Raw genomic sequence first — 7,111 nt, 5'->3', positions numbered from 1 at the left:
AAATGTTTTGTTGTATAATTGCAATTTATGTTCCCTTTGAAAGAACTTATTATATATTTTTGGAAAGTTAAATAATAATTAAAAAAAAGTATCCAGCAGTGGACACAAAAACAAATCCTTTCATGTCATATACCCTGAGCCGACCTCAAAAAGAAAGCAAAAGTAGTAGAATTAACACAGGATTCCTCTTCTTAGCGTTTTAATACACATTCACACTTTATTTAATATGTTACAGCTGTATAATGTAACCTATGTTACACTGAAATACATCTTATTATCAGAAGTGGAATAATGAATCCAGCTGGCCTCGGCTTACCCAGAGGAATGGTGCAAATTTGTGTTATAAACCATGATCTATGGGACAGATTTGCACCATAATCAAGTCCTGTTGAAGTAGTGCTGTGTATTAGGTAGGATACATATTGCGATACTGTAAGCAAGGAGATATATTGGGATTTTTAGACAGCCCACCATAAATGCAATTCACAGCACTGTTATCGCAAGGGTTCTTAAACACAAAAATCCATACAGGGTGTTTAAGAATCGATACAATATTACAATACTCAAGTGTATCAATACTTTCTTACACCCTCAGCTGGAAGTGATTAAAAGTTGTATGTGCAACAGTTATCTTCATTACTGATTATTATGTCAATTATTTTTATGAAAAATGTCAGAAAATAGTGAAAAAAGCAGATTTTCAAATTGCTGTCCAATCTGACCAACAGTTTGACAATCAAAAGATATTCAATCGACAGTGATATAAAACAGAGCAAAAACAGCAAATCCTCATGTTGCTGGAAGAAAAATCCATAAAGGGACTGGTGCAGCTCAGTCCAAGAGCTCGCAGAGCCTGGCTGCTTTCTCTGATCTGCTCACCCTCAGCCATAGCAAGCTGAAGGTGCATCTGCTGCTCATGAGCAGCCATGGTACGCGTTTAAGAATTATTGAGGTTTATTCCACTCAGAAGGTCCCTGTGTTGTTTGCCAGGTCACATAATACAAGGATACAAGCTAATTGAATTGTCATGTTGCAAAAAGGGTTGTGTAATGAAATTCAGGGTGTAGTTTCCTTCATGCTACTTGTTAAAACAAAAAACGATTGATTTACTGAAACTTTCACTATATCCTGACAGTAGTACATGGTAATAATCTGTACTACTGTCAGGATATAGTGAAAGTTTCAGCAAATATGACAACAAATATTTTTATAAAAATGCAGCTACTGCAGCTTTAATAAGTCATAAAAAGGTAGTGTGTCCAGAGCGTTGGAATCCAGCACTGACAGATTCTGCTCTGTGGGGACGTGCTGTGTATTTGTCCAGACTGATTTTAAACTTTGGTGTCCCACATAGGAAATAAACAAACATTTAGCAGCTGTTTGAGCAAATGTCCTCCTCAACCAGAGGACGCATTCAGAGTTCCAGGTGCTAGCCTCTGCTTTGGTCCTCATGCTGTTTTGGGTTTGGTCAGTATAATGGGGTCAGTATGTTAGCACATAGTGCAACTGGAACCTCGTAATCACTGTACTCTGCTGCTATTCTCTTATTTAAATATACAGTATTTTACAGTTTTGTGTATTTCCTCCTAGTACGATATTTATGTAGTTGTGTTGACTGACTAACAATTAGAAAACAGCTAACTTTAACAGTTAACTGCCAGCAGGAGAGTGATTTTTACCATTGTTTTAGCTCTGCTTTAAACACAGCAGAGATGGAGCAAGCTGTATATTCTACAAAGTGTTAACAGGTGTGAACATTTAATACACACTGGACCTTTAATATGATACATAGCCTCAAAACCCTCCACGTTTTGGCCTGTGTGCCTGCACAGACAATACCAGCACCAACAGCACCACTGAGCCTCTAAATGTCAGAGAGAAGCCGGTTAATACTCAGACACAGTTTTTACATTGAGATGTAGAGCAGCATCATCTACAAATATAGACCCTAGATCTGTGGTTGAGTTGTCTGTCTGCAACATTCAGTGACTAACGGACTACAACAGGGCTTAATGCCATAATAAAAAATAATAAAACTTGGTTAATCAATGCATGGTTTAGTCTTTAACATGTCAAAACATTACAAATGGTGTTAAACCGAAGCTGGATCTCTTTATCTCATATATTTTTCTACCAAAACGTCCAAATTCTGACTGACAAGATTTTAGAACACTATCAACTCAGAAGGATTTTTCAAAAGCTGCCACAATGTAAATCTTCATTGACACACATTCTATAAAATATCTCAATGTTGTTAGCTGTTTGTCTTTCTATTGTAACAATACAAATAACAACAACATATTGGTGGCATTGACTGCTTACAGTACTTATACTTGTAGTGGCTCTGTTAATAAAACAATCAATTGAGCTAACATTTCCCAAGCTAGCATTGCTATGAATTTCTCACATCAATGTTACGGACCTCAAATGTAATATTTAAGTTACAAACCTAACATCAGTGTGAGAAATTAGTAGCTATGTTTTCTTGAGTAACGGTAACTGACCAACAGCTAGCTAACCAGCTAGCTCAATGTTATGTTCGTAATATGTTTATGAGCTAAATAGCCTATACATAATAATGTAGTAGAAATTAACCTATGATTTGTACAATAATTACGAATCTACCTTCAAATTTTTTCACCTTAAGTAATGTTATGTTTTCTTTCTTCTCTTCCTGAGTCAATGACCTTTATTTAGGAAGTTATTAGGTGTCAGCCAGTTAATGAAGGCACTGACTGAGCAGTAATTGTCTCTCAAAGCTCTGTTTGACTGTGTGTGTGTGTGTCTGAGGGGACTTCAAAGCCAACTTCATTAGCTGTGATCATCGTCCAGCATAATTAAATCTCTTCCTTAATGAAGACTTCCCTTTCCACACGGACATTTTAACATGTATTTTAGTCAGCTGTGGATAAATCCTGTATGATATCATGGTGGGAACTGTTGGGTCTCTGTAAATACTTTTATAAGTAGTACGGCCTAGAATTGAATTGAATTGAATTGAATTGAAAAAGAGGAAACTGTTGTATTGTCAGGTTATTTAGAAAAAAAAATTTTTTTTTAAAGGCTTGAACAGGATATTTATGTTTTCTTTGACCCAGAATCAGCTGTGTCGCCCTGTAATCCAAGTAAGGACCCAAGGCAGTCAGTCATGATCCTGGCAAGGTCACATGTTGTTTTTATTAAATCCCTGTATGGTCCCCTTACTACAGATTTAGGTCTTGGATAAGTACACTAAAGCTGAAATGAATTTGGGCAGAAAACATGATCAAAGATTGCTCCGCTCAGTTAGAGCATGGTACATGTACTGTGGAAAAGTATAGTTTGATGGGCATAATACAGAGATGGGATACAATTACGATCTTAAGAGTAATTTTGCTTTCAGCAAAGTACTGTAATTTGTACTGGATCTGGGTTGCACTAGCTATTTGCAAATCCATTACCAAGGTTTTTAGTTTAAAACTAGTAATTTACTAAATCTGCTTGCACAAATAAAACTTAAAGAATGTTTAGACCTGCTATATTTGAGAAGTGTACTTCTGTTATGCGCTGTACAAATAAAGTTGAATTGAATTGAATTAAATTGAGCTAGTAAAGACTTGAGTCATGTGTAAATCAGTTGCTAGGAAACATTCGTAGCACTGTTCAATCAAAAGCTATCAACTATGTAAACAGGAAGTCATGTAGCATCACAAGCTAACACATAAGTTCCAAAATAATAATTTTAGAAGGTCAAACAATATATTAAACTTAACTGCCAATGTTTATATATGCAAACATGAAGAAATATGTTTCTGTTTCTCTTTTCATGCAATTTAGAGTGAGTGGGAATTACCTAGGTATGCTGACCTAGCTGATGCTATTTGGTCATGTAGCAAAACCTGAAATTTTATTTGAAATCTTCCCAGTTAACACTAGTTTTGTCAGTTACCTCAGTCAGCTTACACCTGACAGTAAGTAAGGTTGATCTAATGAAGAGCTGGAGCAACCAGTTTAAGTACTGTATTTCCACTCCAATGCATACAGGTGCATCTCAATAAATTAGAATATCATGACAAAGTTCATTTATTTCAGTAATTCAATTCAAAAAGTGAAACTCATATATTATATAGATTCATTACACACAGAGTGAAATATTTCAAGCTTTCCTTTAATTTTGATAATTATGGCTTACAGCTAACGAAAACCATGGCCAACCAACTGACTTCAGGTCCAGTTGGAAACACATCAGAAATCATAAGTGCCATAATATCACTGTTTGTTGTGTGTATTGGTTATCTCAACTCCCTAGCTAGAGTAAATATGACCACATTGTTGGCGTGCAGTACAGCAGCTTTTGTAGTAACTACTGTATGTGGTTCTATACAACAGCCTGTATCATGAGTCAGACCACATGGTTTCATCACACCAGCTGAGGAACTCTGTTCTGTCGTGGTGGGGTACTTGTCTGTTTCTAATCGACACGCGGATGGTTTGGCTCTCTTCATCCTTACACTTACAACCACACACACACACACACACACACACATTGAATTTCTCCCACTGCTGCAACGTCACTGTACTCATTTACAGTAGCTCACTGCTGTACACAGGGGAGTGTTTGTGTGTCTGCATGCTTGTGTGTGTTTTCCCAGTATCAAGACGCCTTTGTGAGTGTAGTGACCCAGCCCATCCCAACCCACAGTGAGACATCTGTTCCAGCTGCTGAGTCCTGCTTACTCAGCTTTGGACTGGAGTAAAGTTTCAAGGCAATGTCACAGCACTTTTATTTTATTTTTTGCAGAGGAAATAGTCCCTTTGCTAGAGAATTCAATGTATAACGTTTTATTTCCCTCAATACACGTGTACACATACACATATGGTTATGTATGGCTATATGATAACAAAGCCACAGGGCCCCATTAGGGCCCATTTTAAGCCTATCTTAATAGGAAACTTAAGATAACTTACGTTCCATACATTCTATTGGCTACTACAATTGCTGTTGATGATCACTCGCTTCACGTGCGGCTGCAGCAGATAAAGGAAAACCCCATCAGGGATGTGCGCAGACATTTCGGGGGGCTGGGCTCTAACCTGAAAAATATAACCTAACCCTAACCCTGCATCCCTATATGCTAGCTAGCTAAAATTGGTTTATGGGACAGCATAATATAAGGCGAGGTGATTTATTTTGGTCTAACTTTAGCTGTTATAGGCTACTCAGATTAATCGGTCGGCTGATTAATTAGGCCTATTATCTGGCGTTGTGAGAAAATCGGCATTGGCACTCACAAGGCAGACAAACAAAAATGTCCTAAGTGATGAATTTCAATTAATGAATACAAATTCCATCTAAACAACATGTTACTGACTAAGATAACCATGGATTGTATTGTGCATGGAATAATGTTTTGATCTCAGCATTATATATAACGGACATCGGTCGCCCTGCTTTCTAAATATCTGCATCGGCCTTTAAAAAATGGAGCCATAACGGCAATAAATTTCTCCAGTGAACATTTTAGCCAAAGAGGGCAAATTATGGCTGTTGCTCGGGCAACTTTAGCCCAGCCATGTGCACGTCCTTGCATCCCATTACAAGTCTGCAGTTGCAGCTCAGGGATTTTTTGTTTTACATCTGTCTCCATCAATTGCAACTTGACAGGAGCAAAACAGGCTTTAGAATTTATAATAAATGTATAACATTGAAATATTAAATCTGAATTGATATTTTTTTCAAGCTGTAAAACACAACACTGACATCATTGAAATCTTATAAAGATGTTATAGTCTGTGCTTAAAAACTTGCAGCAGGGGATTATATCCAGCTGGGCTTTGTATAGAGTTCACCTCTAAAGCCACAACTTGCTAACAAGATTACATGTTAATTAGTGAGCTTTAGAGGTGTTGTGTTTGTTGTTTTTACAGCTTGCTCCACTTCCACTAAGTGACCAAAAATAAAACATGCATCTTTAACATTTGTTATAGTGCATTTATCATAAATGCTGAAGCCTTTTCTTTACGCTGAACTAAGCTAATCACGTCCTAGCTCCAACTCCATTCTTAAAGGACAAACACAAGAGTGATATTGATCTTCTCATGTAACTCTTAGCCAGAAAGTGAATGAGCATAACTCCCAAAAAGTTGAACTCTTCCATTAACACTATAAATATTGACATGTGCAGCTTTAAGATTGAGTTCTTTAGCATCATACTTATACATACATCCCACTGAGCTCCCCTCTGCTAATCCAATCCAAGAGAGCCACCGCACTAATAATCCCAGCTCTGACTCATGTACTGCTTGTGAAGAAATAAGCCCAAAGATCAGTCATCATCTGGATGTGAGTTAACAGTTGTTGCACCATCAGACTGAGAGTATACAAAGGAAGGTTTAACCACAGCTGGATTCATTCAAATAGACATTGTAGGTTGTAATTTCGTAGATCTGCAATGGCTGCCATTGCAGAGTGTGTATGTGGAAGATTTTCAGGGAAGTGTCAGCTCTGGATATCTGGATTTAGGGTTGAAACTTTTTTCTGTTAATGTATTTTGTAATCATTTATATGGTCTATAAAATAGTGTTCTTTTAACAGCAGAATATTCTCATTACTCATGATCTCATTATCAGGGGAAATTTGTTAAGTTATAGCAAACAAACTATGACTAAAAATCTTTTTTTTTGCTTGTCCACTTTGCATGATCACTGTCCTCTATTCCCTCATGTAAATATTTGGAACTGATTTCAGCACCAAGCCCTGGTGCCAGAGTTATCCACCACCTGTGCGAGTGCAGATATTCCTGCACTTCCTCGACTGTCTCCTGCTATAGAAAGAAGCTGTTTGGAAATGTAACATATGCTTGTCTGCATAAAAGCAGGGTTCAGTGCCAGTTGGAAGTTTTGAGGGCAGATCACAATGCTGATATTCTTGGAGTGAAGCTGGTTGATTAGCATGTTCTGGAAAATTGTAAATTTGAACTGTGCAAAGGGCTCACATACAGAATTTAGATACCAAAATTCATCTGAAATCCAAGTCCATGTACTTGTTTAATACAGACACAGTGTAATGTCATTACATCATCACAGTATTAGAACTACATGAAAATCAGTGGTTAAAGGGGAACTTGGCAAC

The 7,111-nt window shown here is 37.2% G+C and overlaps 1 protein-coding gene across 1 annotated transcript in view; it reads left to right on the top strand.

Moving 5' to 3' along the window:
- The window catches only part of LOC118325765 (1-phosphatidylinositol 4,5-bisphosphate phosphodiesterase delta-3-A-like), a 26,118-nt gene that overhangs the window by 529 nt on the left and 18,478 nt on the right, over positions 1-7,111 (top strand). The window lies entirely within an intron of this gene.

Source organism: Morone saxatilis, unplaced genomic scaffold, assembly GCF_004916995.1.
Source record: "Morone saxatilis isolate NCDOM2014 unplaced genomic scaffold, NCSU_SB_2.0 Contig1, whole genome shotgun sequence".
NCBI lineage: Eukaryota > Metazoa > Chordata > Actinopteri > Moronidae > Morone > Morone saxatilis.
This window is presented reverse-complemented; position numbering and strand designations above follow the sequence as displayed.